At 47.9% G+C, this 17,178-nt stretch overlaps 1 protein-coding gene across 4 annotated transcripts in view; it reads right to left on the reverse strand.

Annotated features, from left to right (window-relative positions):
- LOC122945627 (histamine N-methyltransferase-like) overlaps positions 1-17,178 on the reverse strand; it is an 88,518-nt gene that overhangs the window by 56,772 nt on the left and 14,568 nt on the right. The window contains exon 1 of one of the 4 annotated variants that reach the window (XM_044304744.1): positions 7,458-7,558. The exons of the other annotated variants lie outside the window; for them this stretch is intronic. The gene's annotated coding sequence lies outside the window, so the exon portion shown is untranslated. Of the gene's footprint in view, positions 1-7,457; positions 7,559-17,178 lie in introns of those variants that run through there. 4 annotated transcript variants of the gene reach the window in all.

Below are 17,178 nucleotides of genomic sequence, written 5' to 3' on the forward strand. Positions count from 1 at the left end.
AGCTGAGCTGACCATTAAAAAAATTATGGGAGAGTGCCTGCTGCTTAGCTGACCATTGAAAAAATTGACAGTGTTCAAAGCAGGCCGGGTCGCCTAAATACTGCAGCTAGGAATAATGGAATAGGACACCGGTTCTATTTTGTTGGTTTTCATAACTGGGGCCACGATTATGAGGGACGGCCGGGGGCATCTGTATTGCGCTGCTAGAGGTGGAGACAAACCAAAGCGAAAGCATTTGCCAAGAATGTTTTCATTAATCAAAAACAAAAGTCGGAGGTTCGAAGATGATCAGATCCCGTCATAGTTCCGACCATAAACGATGACGACCGGCGATCTTCCCATGACCCGCCGAGCAGCTTCTGGGAAACCAAAGTCTTTGGGTTTCGGGGGGGGGGGGGGGGGAGTATGGTTGCAAAGCTGAAACTTAAAGGAATTGATGGAAGGGCACCACCAGGAGTGGAGCCTGTGGCTTAATTTGACTCAACAGGGGAAACCTCAACAGGCCAGGACACAGGAAGGATTGACAGATTTATAGCTCTTTCTCAATTCTGTGGGTGGTGGTGCATGGACGTTCTTAGTTGGTAGAGTGATTTGTCTGGTTAATTCCGATAATGAATGAGACTCCTCCATGATAACTAGTTACATGACCCCTGGAGGTGAGGATTGTGTTGACCAGACTCTGGGATAGGGAGACTGGACTTGCAGGTGAGGGCCTGATGTTGAACTGACCCTCTAAAAAATTATATTTGAGGGCCTGCAAGTGAGCTGACCTTGTAAAACATTATTTGCGTGGGCCTGCAGGTAAGGTTGACCCTATAAAAGATTGTAGGTTAAGACCTGCTGGTGAGCTGACCCTGTCAAAACTTATATGCGAGGGCCTGCTGGTGATCTGAACCTGTAAAAAATTTAATGCAAGGGCCTGCTGGTCAGCTTACCCTCTAAAAAATTATATGCAAGGGCCTTCAGGTAAGCTGACCCTGTAAAACATTGTAGGTGAGGGCCTGCTGGTGAGCTGACCCTGTAAAGGATTGTAGGTGAAGGCCTGCTGGTGAGCTGACCCTGTAAAACATTATATGCGAGGGGCTGTTGGTGAGCTGACCATGTAAAACATTATATGCGAAGGACTGCTGGTGAGCTGACCCTCTAAAAAATTATATGCGAAGGGCATATATGCGAGGGCATTATATGCGACAAATACGCATGTTTATATGATGGAAAAGCAGAAGGAGGATGAGAAAAGGAAGAATCAACCATATACCCGTGTTTGTGTATTCAGTACATTATAAACAACACATTTAAAGTGCCTTTATGTTCATCAGCTTTCCTCTGGTGGAGTCGAGAAGTCATGGTCAATCCAGGCCTTGTTCATTTTTATAAGTCAACCTGTCAGCATTTTCAGTTGACAGGCGAATACGTTTATCTGTTATAATGCCACCAGCAGCACTAAATACTCGCTCAGACAAAACGCTGGCGGTAGGGCAGGCCAGCACCTCCAAGGCGTACAGCTCCAGTTCGTGAAACATGTCCATCTTGGGCAACCAATAGTTGTAAGGCACTGAGGGATCATTGACGACGCTGACATGGTCTGCTATGTACTCCTTCACCATCTTCTAAAATGTTTTCCTCCTTGTGACACTAGACCGCGCATCAGGATGAGGGTGCTGGCGGGGTGCATGAAACTGTCCCAGGCTTGGAACAGTGTTGCCCTGCCTCTGTTGGAACTGCTGTGTGTTCCCCTTGTTGCCCAAGGAACTATGTACTGAGCTGCCAGCGTTGTCAGATGGAAATTTTTGGAGCAATTTTTCAACAAGAACCTTCTGGTATTGCACCTTTTTGCTCATCCTCTCCACCAGAGGAATGAGTGATGAGAAGTTCTCTTTGTAGCGGGGGTCAAGAAGGGTCTAAAATTTGCATAATGCGCTGGTCGCAGGAAAGGCAGCCTAACATGAATTCCTGTGTGCAACAGTACCAACAGGCAAGACTTTGCTGTCGTTTTCAGGAGGATCACTCTCTATCTCCTCATCTTCTTCTGCCCACTCATGCTGAACAGATGGAATTAAACTTGCATGGGTACTACCCTCTGTAGCGCAGGTAACAGTCTCCTGCTCCTCCTCCTCTTTATCGTCCAATTCACGCTGAGAAGACGAACTGAGGGTGGTCTGGCTATCACCCTGTGTAATGTCTTCCCCCATTTCCACCTCTTCCACATGCAAAGTGTCATCCTTAATTGTGAGCAGCGAGCATTTGAGTAGATACAGAAGTGGGATGGTTACGCTGATAATAGCATTATCGCAGCTCACCATCTGTGTTGATTCATCAAAGTTTCTTAAAACCTCACAGAGGTCAGACATCCATGGCCACTCCTCGCTTGTGAATAGCGGAAGCTGACTGGAAAGGCGACAAACATGTTGCAGCTGGTATTCCACTACTGCCCTCTGCTGCTCACAAAGCCTGGCCAACATGTGGAACGTTGAGTTCCAGCGCGTGCTCACGTTGCACAACAGCCGGTGAGCTGGCAATTTCAAGCGCTGCTGCAGAGTTGACGGACCGATGACAGACAGCTGAAGCTTTCGATAACTTGCGGAAATGGGCACACACGCGGTGAACCTTCACCAGTAGCTCATGCAAATTGAGGTAGGTTTTGAGAAACCACTGAACCACTAAGTTTAAGACATGCACTAGGCATGGGATGTGTGTGAGCTTGCCAATCTCCAAAGTCGCCACCAAGTTAAGGCCATTATCAGACATAACCATGCCTGGTTCTAGGTTGAGTGGCGGGAGCCACAGCTCAGTCTGGTCTCTTATCCCTTGCCACAGATCTGCGGCGGTGTGCTGTTTGTCCCCTAAGCATATCAGCTTCAGCCCCACCTGTTGCTGCTTCCCCACTGCAGTGCTACACTGCTTCCAGCTACCGACTGATGACTGAATGGTGCTGCACGCAGATAATTTGGAGGTGGAAGTGGAGGAGGAAGTTGAGGAGGAGAATTGGGTGTTGGAGCAACTAACGTAGGTGCTGGCGGAAACCCTGATCGACGTAGGGCCCGCAATCCTTGGCGTCGGTAGCACCTGTGTCATCCCAAGGTTCGACTCGCTCCCAGCCTCCACACCATTGACCCAGTGTCCCGTCAGAGATATGTAGCGTCCCTGGCCGAATGCACTTGTCCATGTGTCCGTGGTTAAGTGGACCTTCCCAGTAACTGCATTGGCCAGGGCACGTGTGATGTTACGGGACACATGTTGGTGTAAGGCGGGCACGGCACACCTTGAAAAATAGTGGCAGGTGGGGACTGCGTAATGTGGGGCGGCCACCGACATGAGGCTGAGGAAGGCCTCAGTATCCACAAGCCTAAATCGCAACATTTCCAGGGCCAGTAATTTGGAAAGCTGCGCATTTAGTTCTATGGTCCGTGGGTGGCTGGGTAATTGTGCTTGCGTTCAAATGCCTGGGGTAAGGACATTTGTACACTGGGCTGGGACACGGAAGTGAATGTGGTCGCTGATGGTGCTTGCAAAGGTCCAGGTGCAAGGCGAGAGGCATCCGGGCCTGCGCCTTTGACAGAGGATTGGCCAGCACGTAACACAGGGGAAGAGGAGGCAGTGGTGTGACCCACAGACACAGATTGTGGACCCAGGCGTTCAGCCCACCTATTACGGTGCTTTGATGCCAAGTGGCGAATCATGCTGGTGGTGGTGAGGTTGCTAGTGTTCACGCCCCTGCTAATTTTTGTATGTCAAAGGTTGCGAATTACAATTATTTTGTTGTCCGCACATTCCTCAAAAAAGCGCCAGACTGTGGAACACCTACCCATAGGCAAGGGAGATTTCCTCAAGGGGCTGCTCCAGGGAACAGTTGCGAGCCTGTTTGGTGTGGCCCGCCTTCTCCCTTTTGCCACCCCACTGTCTCTTCCAGCCTGTTGCGGTGCTGCAGATACCTCCCCCTCTGTACTGCTGTCCTCACTCGGCTTTGCACTTTCCCAGGTTGGGTCAGTAACTTCATCGCCCACCACCTCCTCTTCCACTTCCTCACTCTGCTCATCCTCTTGACTTGTTGACCTAACCACAGTCTCAGTGATTAACAACTGTGTCTCATCCTCTTCCTCAACCTCTTGAGATAGTAATTGCCGTTCAGTTATTGGCAACTGTGTCTCATCATCATCCACCTCATTAAACAGTAATTGCCGTTCCCCACCGTCATCTTCTTCTGATTGTGGATGCTCAAGAGTTTGGGAATCAGGGCACAAGATCTGTCCCTCTTCAAGCGTGCTTGGCAGGAGGACCAAATCAAGGAATGGCGCAGAAAATAGCTCCTCGGAATATCGAAATGTGGGATCACTTGTTTGCCAAGACTCTCCATGGTGTGAGCAAGGAGGATCAGGGTGAGGATTGTGTTGAGCAGACTCTTGGCTACCGAGAATGGACTTGGTGGAAGACAGGGTGGTGCTTAAGCGACTGGAAGCATTATCTGCAGCAAGCCAACTGACCACCTGGTGGCATTGGTCTCAGGTCTGACTTCAAGAGTGGTGTCCTGCGCCGCCCTGCAAACTGGGACATGAAGCTAGGTATCGTGGATGATTGTTTTTCTTGTGCTCTGGCAGCAGGCACAGTTTCACCGCGCCCAGGGCCATGGTGTCACCGCCAGACATCTGAGAAGCTCTGACAGACGTTCTTCAGAACCTCCTGCTTGAGGTTCTTTTTACCATCTTTTCTCTCTGAATTTTCGGATGTGTTTTCTGAGAGTGGTTTCAGGAGTTGCCCCCTCACAGGGAGTACGATTGCCCTATTAATCTCATCCCAGGCGCCAAGCTGCCTAAATCTCGTTTATACAATCTCTCCCAACCTGAAAGGGTCGCTATGAGTGCTTATATCTCTGAGAGCCACAGTGGATCTCATCGCTCGGAGATTCTGGTGGCCGGCGCTTCGTAAGTCGGTTGAGGGTTTTGTGGCAGCCTGCGAGACCTGTGCTCGTGCCAAAGTCCCTCATTCACGGCCATCAGATCCTCTTCTTCCGTTACCCATTCCCTCCCGTCCTTGGACACATCTGTCCATGGACTTCATTACGGACCTGCCTCGTTCTTCGGGGAAGACTGTGATTCTGGTGGTGGTGGACCGTTTAAGCAAAATGGTGCATTTCATTCCTTTTCTTGGCTTGCCCAATGCTAAGACGCTGGCACAGGCATTTATTGATCACATTGTCAAATTGCAAGGTATTCCTTCAGACATAGTCTCTGATAGGGGCACGCAGTTTGTTTCCAGATTCTGGAAGGCTTTCTGTTCTCGCTTGGGGGTTCGGTTGTCATTCTCTTCTGCTTTCCACCCGCAGTCGAATGGCCAGACAGAGCGCGTCAATCAGAATCTGGAGACATATCTGCGCTGTTTTGTGGCGGAGAATCAGGAGGATTGGTGTTCTTTTTTGTCCCTTGCTGAGTTTGCTTTAAATAACCGTCGTCAGGAGTCCTCTGATAAGACACCATTGTTTGGTGCATATGGGTTTCATCCGCAGTTTGGGACATTCTCTGGAGAGGGGTCTTCTGGTTTACCTGATGAGGAGAGATTCTCCTCGTCTTTGTCATCTATTTGGCAAAAGATTCAGGATAATCTAAAGAGCATGAGTGAGAGATATAAGCGTGTGGCGGATAAGAGACCTGTGCCTGGTCCGGACCTGAATGTTGGTGATCTGGTGTGGTTGTCTACTAAGAATATCAAATTGAAGGTTCCCTCCTGGAAGTTGGGTCCTAAGTTTATTGGGCCTTACAAAATCTTGTCCGTCATCAATCCTGTTGCCTACCGTCTTGATCTTCCTCAGACTTGGAAGATCCATAATGTTTTTCATAAGTCCCTAATAAAATCTTATGTCCAACCCATTGTACCCTCCTCTTTGCCTCCTCCTCCGATTGTGGTTGATGGTAATCTTGAATTTCAGGTCTCTAGGATTGTGGATTCTCGTGTTGTCCGCGGTTCTCTCCAGTACCTCGTTCATTGGGAGGGTTATGGTCCCGAGGAGAGGATGTGGGTCCCAGTGACGGACATTAATGCCACTCGTCTCATCAGGGCTTTCCATAGGTCCCATCCTGAGAAAGTGGGCTCTGAGTGTCCGGAGTCCACTCGTAGAAGGAGGGGTACTGTCACCACCAGACATCTGAGAAGCTCTGACAGACGTTCTTCAGAACCTCCTGCTTGAGGTTCTTTTGTTTTGCTTTCGTTTTGTCATCTTGTTTCCCTCTCTCAGCTGTCATCTAGTTGCACTGATTGCATCGCTTTAAATCCCCTCCCATACTGCATCACTTTGCGGTTTATACAACTTCCTGGAGTGTGTACATGCTGGATGCTACAACTGATGCTTCTACAGATAAGTCTGTTCATTGATTCGTGTTTTCCTGTTTGCTTGATCCTAGGTGACCCTGACTCCCTCCGTATTAAGTGTAGGGAGCCGGTGGTCGTGTCCCCTCACTATTATAGGGTGTTCAGGTGTCATACAGTCGAGGCACGAGGGCATGCAATTTTCTATCATAGAGATCTTTGCATGGGCTGAGAAGTCAGGGAGCGTTTCAGGGCTTAAATAGGGGTCACCCTTTTGTTCCTTAGTTTCGGATCAAGCCAGTCGAAACCTTATTTGTAACTTCTTGTTTTCTGTTACACCATCCGTGACACATGGCCTCTGCGTGCACCATCAGCATCACAGCCACTGCCCCATCCCTTACTGCTCGCCTTCTTCATTTTAAATGCTATATATGATTGAAAGTCTGTCATACGTACAGTAGTGTAGGATTTGGAAGTGTATGCACAAAGAAATTTGAAAAGGTATTTGGGATGTAGAAATGTCACACAGCAGATATCCCACAGATAATGTCAATGATGTCACCAGCAGCTAATGCAAAATTACAGGGAATGTCACAGGTATTTGGGATGAGGAAACATTACACAGGAGAGGTACCACAGGTAATGTCACTGTACGGTGTCTACGTGTGACGAATACCACACCTCGTGCCCGCTTGACGTCACCTACGTCGAGCTCATGAGACGCGGTATGGTCACAGGTTACCACAGCGCCTCCAGAGGAGCAGGTAAGGTCAGCCTGGTACAGTTTACACAGACATCTCCTGTCCACGTGGGCACAGAAAGACAACAAGCTGAGAGAGCCTTTTCACTGCCGGAGTGAACACAGCGCTGTCTCAGCCTGGGTATCTGCCACTAGCTTCTCGTTTGATATAAGCCCACTCTGCTAACGGGATTATATAGGGTGAGAAACCAACCCGCGGTAGCTTATAGCTAGGTCAAAACATGGATGTGGGGATTCGTGATCGAGATACAAGATAGCACAAGATTAAATTATATATTTAATCTCCGTAAGGGCACACTAGATATAACACAATATACACAGAGAATATATACAGTGGTCTGAGGTTACAGATACAGGTTATATGAGTACAACAGGGTTAAGCAGAGTAAAAGTCAGTTACCGGGTAAGATAAAAGTTCCTTTGGGTTGCGAGGTGTTCTTTGCTGTAGTCACATGAAGGGCAGTGATCTCAGCTAGTTCCTGGGTCCTCTAAACACATTATACGATGTGACCCTTTTTCAGAGAAAGACACACCCGCTTGCTGGCACAAGCCTTTTAACCTGTAGCCGACCCCTCCCCTCCTGGCCTTTGGGAGGGGTCCACCCCCCTCTGCTGGACTGGCTGCAAATGACCCACAAAACCCTTTAGGGTTTATAGCTCCAGTCCAGAAGGTCACAGGGAGATGGTTCTGGGAGCAACGGATCCGCCTGGGTTCTGGCTACAGTCCAAAGATGGTGCTGCTATTAGGTTTCTGTGGGGAGATGTGTATATCTCCCTTTCCTGGCACCCTAGCCTCAAGCAAATACCATGGGCACGATCATCGTGGCCACCGGGACACAAATATGTATTCGGTTTGCGCCTGCGATGGCCGGGCGATTCATAATTCTTTATGAAATGTAGGTACCAACATGTCTGGAAGGTATCATTGATCCTGGCAAGGGCTGATAAAGTAAATATCAATCCATATTCCTCACATCTATGCAAAAAAAATTATGTCACAGATAAATTTTTGAAGCGCACACGTTACACTGCAGATGTGGCGCTGGTAATTTCACTGTCAGAGACGGACACCGTCTATTAAAAAGTACACTGTATGTCACAGATATTTTTGGGATGCGCACACTTTACACAGGAGATTTGGCGCAGCTAATGTCACTGTCCGCAGCGGACACCGTCTACGGAAAAAGTACACTGGATGTCACAGATATTTTTTGGAGGCGCACACTTTACACTGGAGATGTGGCGCAGATAATGTCGCTGTCTGCAGTGGCCTAACTATTGTACGCTATTTACCGCAGGATGCGCTAAAAATAGATATTGCTGCCGCACAAAATAGTCCTTAGAAGGACTTTTGGGTCTGTAAAGTTTTAGCTATTTAGCACAGTTTGCGCTAAAAATATAGATTGCTGCTGCCATACACAGTAGTCCTTAAAAGGACTTTTGAGTCTCTGAAAAGTTTTGGTGGTGAAAATATTCTTAAATCACTCCCTACACTATCTGTCCCTTCCTCTGAACACCTCTCCCTGACTAAGAATGAGCCCAGTGCAGTTTCTAGGTAATATTAACTCCCCCCCCCGTCAAAACTGCTCGATGAAATCATATCAGAAGAGTACTTGCAACCGTCTCACCATATTTTTATTTATTTTTTTGCTTAAAGGGAACCTGTCACCGGGATTTGGGGTATAGAGCTGAGGACATGGGTTGCTAGATGGCCGCTAGCAGATCCGCAATCCTCAATCCCCATAGCTCTGTGTGCTTTTGTTGTGTAAAAAAACACTATTTGATACATATGCAAATTAACCAGAGATGAGTCCTGTACATGACTCATCTCAGGGACAGGACTCATCTCAGGTTAAATTGCATATGTATCAAATAGTTATATTTTACACAATAAAAGCACACCGAGCTATGGGGACTGGGTATTGTGGATGTGCTAGCGGCCATCTAGAAACCCATGTCCTCAGCTCTATACACAAAATCCCGGTGACAGATTCCCTTTAACACAGGATTTATTGAGAGCAAAAGAAAATAAAATTACTGCTTAAACTGCTAAAAGTGGCAGGTAGAGTGGTAGAGGAGAACTGCAGTGTAAAGGAAGGCAATACCCTTAGAAGAGTAGTCATGAAATACAATCATCAATAATGTGCAAAACCAAACTGTCATGTTAGCATTTAATAACTAACTAGAACCCAATCCCAGCAGGTCTGAACTAGCACACGCAAGTAAATGTACAAAAACCAAGTAACATATAAAACCAGATTCAAAGCATAGTTGTGCTTTATCCTAATTCGAAAGATTTCATAATAAGGATTAAGGGGCAGAGGGATAGCAGAGCAGAGAAAGCTGGTGCTGCTACTAGGGGGTCATACCATGGGGGAGTAATAAAGCCCACCATAATGCAACCCCCAGTAGTAATAATTCTCCTTAAAATGTGCAAAACATATCCCCTTGTAATGCCCCCAGTTGAGCTAATGTTCCCATAATGTGCCAATATAAAATACCCCTTCTCAGTGCCCCCGTAGATGACCCCATAGTACTCCTCTCCCCCCTTCCCCATAGTACCCTCTATAATGTGTCCCAGTATAAAATGCCCCTATACAGAGCCCCCCATATAAAATATCCCTTCTTTTTTGCCTCTGTAGATGCCCCTTTAGTGCCACCCAATAATGTGCCAGTAATAAGTGCCCCCATAGATGCCCCCTAATCATGTGCCAGTAAGATGTGCCCCAATCATGTGCCAGTAATAAGAGCCCATAGATGCCCCCAATTATGTGCCAGTAATAAGAGCCCCCCCCACCATCATGTGCCAGTAGCCAGAGTGCCCCCCTATCATGTGCCAGTAGTCCCCCTATCATGTGCCAGTTGCCCCCTATCAAGTGCCAGTAGCCCCCCTATCAAGTACCAGTAGCCTCCTATCATGTGCCAGTAGCCCACTTTATGTGCCAGTAGCCCCCCTTATCCCTTATGTGCCAGTAGCCCCCTTATGTGCCAGCAGCCCCCCTTATGTCTGTGCCAGCAGCCCCCCTTATGTCTGTGCCAGTAGCCCCCCTTATGTGCAAGTAGCCCCCCTTATGTGCCAGTAGCCCCGTTATATGCAAGTAGCCCACCTTATGTGCCAGATGCCCCCATTATGTGCCAGAAACCCCCTTATGTCTGTGCCAGCAGCCCCCCTTATGTGCCAGAAGACCCCCTTATGTGCCATCAGCCCCCCTTATGTGCCAGTAGCCCCCCTTATGTGCCAAAAGACCCCCTTATGTCTGTGCCAGCAGCCTCCCTTATGTCTGTGCCAGTAGCCCCCCTTATGTGTAAGTAGCCCCCTTATGTGCCAGTAGCCCCTCTTATATGCCAGCAGCCCCCCTTATGTGCCAGCAGCCCCCCTTATGTGCCAGAAGCCCCCCTTATGTCTGTGCCAGCAGCCCCCCTTATGTCTGTGCCAGGCTCCAGAAGCCCCCCTTATGTGCAGAAGCCCCCCTTATGTCTGTGCCAGCAGCCCCCCTTATGTCTATGCCAGGCTCCAGCACCCCCCTTATGTGCCAGCAGCCCCCCTTATGTGCCAGCAGCCCCCCTTATGTCTGTGCCAGGCTTCAGCAGCCCCCCTTATGTGCCAGCATTGTAATTTTTACATATAAAAAAATAAATAAACTTATACTTACCTCCTCCAGAATGCAATGCAGGCCTCTTCCGGCCTGTGTCCCTCGCTGGCTCAGGCGGCGCGATGGCGTCATCGCACCACCTGCACCGGCCTCCAATAGGCTGCCGGCCTGGTGCTGGCAGCCTATCAGAGGAACAGGGAGATACACATCTCTCTGCCCTGCCGCATTACAGACATTTGTATCGCCGTCCTGTGGACGGCAATACAGATGAGATGACTTTGGAGATGAGTGAGCGCTTCCACAATGGAAGTGCAGCGCTCATCTCCTGCTGTGCCCTGCCGGCGCCCCCCTTCTGACAGCGCCCCGGGCGGCCGCCCGGCCCGCCTGGTCCAAAAAAACGGCCCTGAATGAGCCAAACATGCGCCATCGGGTGCTATATAGCACTCGATGACGCGTTTCGGCCAGCCAATCACTGTAATGCCAGCAGCCAACATGGCTACAGCATTACATTGAGGGCAGTAGCTACCTGCACGTTTATTGGCTGCATAGCAGACAAGAAAAGTGCAGGGCGGAGGCTCAATCATTGCGCTCGAGCACATGTGGTATTTGGCTGAATACCGCCATGTGCCGAGCATTGAGATGCTTGAGCTGAACTGGTGTTCCGCCAAGCATGCTCGATCATCACTAATCAAAACGCATAAGCCTACTCACCACATTGTTTAAGTGGGTTCCTATTCTACTTTGGCTCAGCACCACAGGACGAAGACTCGAGCATTGTGCTCAAGCACATGCGGTATTCGGCCAAATGCCACCATGTGACGAGCATTGAGATGTGCAGCAAGCCGAGCCGCAGGGGGAATAACTTGTGAGATTACTGTGTACCGAGGAATAATAAACAGTCAGTCTTTACTCACAGTTTTGACGTTCCCTGGGCCGGGCTGCAGTGAAGGGGAGAACAGCACCAAATTCTCCGGGGCACACTCTATTACAGAAGACACTGGCCAGGTGGTGATCAAGGTGCCCTTGATAGTGATTGGCTTTCTGGGTGCTTGTGCGGCTGGGCCCCTGACTTAGTTAATGTCGTGACACCAGCACCTTGGTGGTGCAGAGTGATTGTAGTATGGAGATAGAAGAATGAGGCAGGGTTTGAATCCAACTAAGAACTGTACTGTAACCAGGATCTTGACAGCAATTTACATCCAGATATAAACATTCTCTTATGAATATGGAGGTTGGATATGGTTAATCCAGGTAACAGGCTGTATATGTGGCTATAGCTCAGGCTATGGTAGAAGGTTGTGTACTCACTGGTATTTAGTCCTGAATCTGGTCCTGGTCTCAGTGACGGTGGTTTTAGGATCCTAATCTTCTACTTTATTGTTGCTCCAGATGACCTTTCTGTACTTGTAATAATAAATGGTGAGGCTGCCGGAAGATGAATCCTTCACCTTGGTACAAAGGTGCCTGAAGCCTAATAAAATGGCTATTGTCCTCCTTTGTCTTTATATAGAAAATATTCTTTCACTGGGCACCCCGGAAGGGTGTACCGTAGAAGTGAGGTCCCACCTTTTGCCTATTCCTTGGCTTTGATAACTGAGATAGGTCTGGGCTACTCTGGGCTGTGGAGCTCCAGAGAGCTGAGAGGAGAGGGTCCTCTCCTTCCCCCTGCTCCTCACTACTCCTTCTACTACATCTCAGGCTGGGTTCAGACCTGAGCGTTTTATACCACGTTCCTACGCGCTGTAAAACGTTCAACAGGCAAGAACCAATGATTCCCTATGGGCATGGTTCTCACCTGAGCGTTTTCCAGCTCGTACGAACGCGCTGTAAAGCGCCCTACGCCCCAAGAAGTACAGGATTCTTCTTTGGGGCTTATTGTCGTGCATTCCCGCCCATAGACTTCAGCGGGAACGCGCGACAATGGGCGTTTCTTGTTTGCTCATTTAAAAACGCGCGTATGTACGCTCGTTTCGTCCTGCTGCACGATATATCAAAAAAATTATTGAATCGCGATAATCGCCAAATGTGATATGGCTGACCCGAAAATGCTGTGATTATATATGAAGGGGCCCCGCGCACATAACTGGCTTTGTGTGTAAAGTATTTTACTACTGTGTGAAACAAGCTCTCTCCTATTGATAAACTGGCCAGCCTCTGTACTCACTTTTATGAATGCACTGCAGCGAACGGGACGGCTGGCGCATGACTGACGTCACTTAGTAACGCTCCTGCTTCCTCACTGACGCTCGCTGCAGTGCATTCATAGTGACAGTGAGTAGTGATGAGCGGCAGGGGCAATATTCGAATTCGCGATATTTTGCGAATATTTGGGCGAATATTCGCCATATATTCGAGAATTCGCGAATTTGTAATCTCAAGGCATTATTTTCTTGATTGCGAAAATTCGCATGAACTGGATTCGCAATTCCGAATATATTTAGCGTTATTCTAAATATTCGCGAATTCTCGAAATGCCGATATTCGCGATTAAAATTCACAATTCGAATATTCGTGATCAACACTAACAGTGAGTACAGAGGCTGGCCATGTTATCAATAGGAGAGAGCTTGTTTCACACAGTAGTAAAATACTTTACACACAAAGCCAGTTATGTGCGCAGTTTAGGACACATGAGGGGACACATAGGGCCATGAGGGGGACCAGCATAAGATGCTATATATGTGTCTTATGCTGGCCCCCCTCATGGCCCTATGTGTCATAGCACGCATCCTCCATAACAGTGTCCTCCACAGATCCCCATAACAGTGTCCTCCACAGATCCCCCATAACAGTGTCCTCCATAGATCCCCCATAACAGTGTCCTCCACAGATCCCCATAACAGTGTCCTCCATAGATCCCCCATAACAGTGTCCTCCATAGATCCCCCATAACAGTGTCCTCCACAGATCCCCATAACAGTGTCCTCCACAGATCCCCCATAACAGTGTCCTCCACAGATCCCCCATAACAGTGTCCTCCACAGATCCCCCATAATAGTGTCCTCCACAGATCCCCCATAACAGTGTCATCCACAGATCCCCATAACAGTGTACTCCACAGATCCCCCATAACTATGTCATACCCAGCCACGTCAGCGGCTCATATGGGAAAATCCAAGCAAATAGACCTCTAGCACAATTCCCTTAAAATATTGCATCGCATATCGTTATCGCAATTTTTAGGGCCCTAATTACAATCGCACAAAATTGTCATATCGTGCACCCCTAGTAACCAGCCACATTTCTCACAGCCGACATGATGGAGGATCAAGCCATAGACAGTGAGACACTCTACTCACGCAGGAAAACACACAGGAAATAGCTCCGCTGGAAGTCCCTTTTCATTGGACACCTCAAGGCAGTTTTTCATTGGATGCCTCTGTTGTCAATCACACAAACGCGCGTATTATGAGCGTTTCCTAAATACAAAAACGCCCCAAAATACACCTCAAAAACACCTGATAAAAATGCCTGTAAAATGCGCATACCGAATACGCTCAGGTGTGAACCAAGCCTCACCAACTCCCTTCTCACTAGCCCTCAACTGAGGTATATATACTGTGGTGCTATCCCCATCTAGTGGTGGAATCTGTGTAGTGCACCTAACAGCCTGTTAACAGGGATCTTTATACAAAAATGCAATACAACATGATATAACATACACATACATCATAACAAGATTTGCGGTGCCCACGTATACAAGTGGGCCGTTGCAGATGCTCGAGCCGAACAGGTGTTCGGCCGAGCATGCTCGATCATCACTAGCAAAGAGCATTATCAATCATGCTAATGCTCCGTGTCTCTGCTGTCCGGAATCGGGCTTGGCTCTCTTTCACGCAGCAGATTACCCACACGGCATCCGCTCTTGTGAAAGAGCCCTAAAGGTTAATAAACTGCTGCTGCTCTGTCTCAGTCTGGTTTCTGAGACCACTTGGAAAGTTGAGGCACGTGACATCAGGGAGTTACGCTGCTGCCGGCCCGGCCTGCATTCTACAGAATCTGTTAGGGTGTACGGTAATATTAAAAGTGGGGGGGGGGGGGCATGTTTAATCACTTTTAATTGAATGAGACATTTGATATTTGTATTGTGCAGCACTGGAGTAGTGGGGCAGGAGTACAGTGACTGCACCGCCCCGCCGCAATTGCTGGCCCCCAGCTCCTCCTCCTAGTCCCTCCCCGCTTGCTCATACATCGCAAAAAAAGTGCGTCTTATGGGGCGAAAAATGCGGTATGTAGGTGTTTTCTTTTGAGCCTGAATTTGTAGCAAAAACAGTCTAATTTCTACTCCACCCCGGGGATGGTATACTTTTCCTGGTCTGTTTTGGATGGTGAATTGCAACTTTTTGTTGCATTATAAATTGCACTTTCAGGGAGACGTGCGACTTTTCTCACAAAGATGCAACTTTTTAATGTGCAAATAAATTAGATCAGTCTTAGTAAATATGACCCTGTCTTACTGAAAAACAACCACCAGAGGATAGACGAATAGCAATACGCCTAGTCTTATTCATCAAGGGCCGTGCAACTTTTAATAAATACTTGGCAAAAGAAAGACAGCCGAAGTCTAACTTTATGGCCAAAAACAGGCGAGCTTGATAAATGTGGTGTACCCGTATGGAAAGGTGTGCTTTTGCCATCTGTTCACATGGGGCAGTACTGTATGGTGACTGTTTTTCCTGTGCCATTGGGTAGGTGGGGCCCAGTGCAGGAGTGGCTTGGCCCTATAGCAGGTTTGTTGTTGGACTGCTGGGTCTTGCCGTCTGCTGGTGTTCGTCCTGTGGTGCTGAGCCAAAGTAGAATAGGAACCCACTTGAACGATGTGGTGAGTAGGCTTATGCGTTTTGATTAGTGATGGGCATGCTCGGCTGAACACAAGTTTAGTTCGAGCATCTTGATGCCTGGCACATGGTGGTATTTAGCCAAATACCACATGTGCTTGAGCGCAATGCTCGAGTCTCCGCCCCGCACTTTTCTTGGCTGCTACGCAGGTAGCTACTGCACTCACTGTAATGCCGTAGCCATGTTGTTTAGTGCTGATAGTGGCATTATAACAGATAAGCGTATCCGCCTGTCAACTGAAAATGCTGACCGTTTTTTCTCAAAAATTGATTTTATCTTAGTTTTTTTGCGTATTATTGTCAGTCTGTAAAAGTGGCATACTACTCGGACAACATCGTTCCCAGCAGAGACCTGGGAGTCCAAGATGCATCCAGACATCCTCCCCATGCTGTTCCCGAATAATTTCGGTGGTGTTTCCATCAATTACTGACCTTTTTGTATGAACTAGACACCCTCCCCTATTCAGAGCAGGGGGTGCCTGGTTTAATACTCGGGTTCTCCCAGTGACCTCCATTGTGCTCAGGTGCTTGGTAGAGCACCCGAGCATCCTGAGATATTTGGCCCGAGTTCCCAAGCCCCCGAGCACTATGGTGCTTGATCAACACTAGTTTTGATCAAAATGTATACATAGTACACGGCATGTGAATGTGTGATCAATGTTTATTTTTCTATAGATTAGCACTTTAACTTTTTACCATATACGTATGTGTTAAGTTTCGTGGTGGAGCAGTAGACATCTATGCAAGGAACATCTGGGCTAGACACTGTCCTAAAATATGTATACTTGGGTGAGGCCCTATACTGGCAAAATGGTATTTCAGATGGCACAGTCAATGTTTCTTTCAAATTTTCCTGTTCTTTTAATTTTTGCTTCAGATCTACTTCTACCCAGATCCCCTGGACCAGGACATACTTGAATGTCATTGACTATTATGAGGCCCTGACCGAACAAGGGGCCCTGACCGAACTGATGTCTTGAGGCTGGACACTCTACTGAATCAATGGAGTTACATCCGTCACATATGGGGCACATTCATCCATCCTAGTATTGAAGTAATGTCACCCTCTCTAGTTATGGCATCACAGATTCAGCCCGCTAAGCCAGCTTGGCCACTAAAAATTCCGTTCCTCCCCAGAATTTGCTTTCAGTAGGTTAAACTGGTTGTTCTTGACATACAGTACCCTCAGGACCTTTGACAAGCTTATTGTCTCATTCCTTCTTTACAACATGTTGAAGTGCATTCACACAACCATATGTATTTTGAGGTCCACAAAATGTGGATCCGCACAAAATATGGATGACGTCCATGTTGCATCTGTTTTTTCGGCAGACACATAGTAGCAAAAAATACGGATGACGTTCATGTTTTAGAGATAGGTGTGGGTCCCGGCAGGGATCAGCAAAACGCTACCGTCATGATAATACTACTGTCTGCATCCGTTATGAATGGATTCGGTTGTATTATCTTTAACATAGTCAAGACAGATCCGTCATGAACACCATTGAAAGTCAATGGGGGACGGATCCGTTTTCTATTGTGAGAAATCAGCCCCCGTTGACTTGCATTGTGGGTCATGACAGATCTGTTTCGCTCCGCATCCCATGACGGAAAGAAAACAGCAGCTTGCTGCGGTTTGCTCTCCGTTATGGGAACGCAACAAAACGGAACAGAATGCATTTTGGAGCATT

This window comes from Bufo gargarizans, chromosome 8, assembly GCF_014858855.1.
Source record: "Bufo gargarizans isolate SCDJY-AF-19 chromosome 8, ASM1485885v1, whole genome shotgun sequence".
NCBI lineage: Eukaryota > Metazoa > Chordata > Amphibia > Anura > Bufonidae > Bufo > Bufo gargarizans.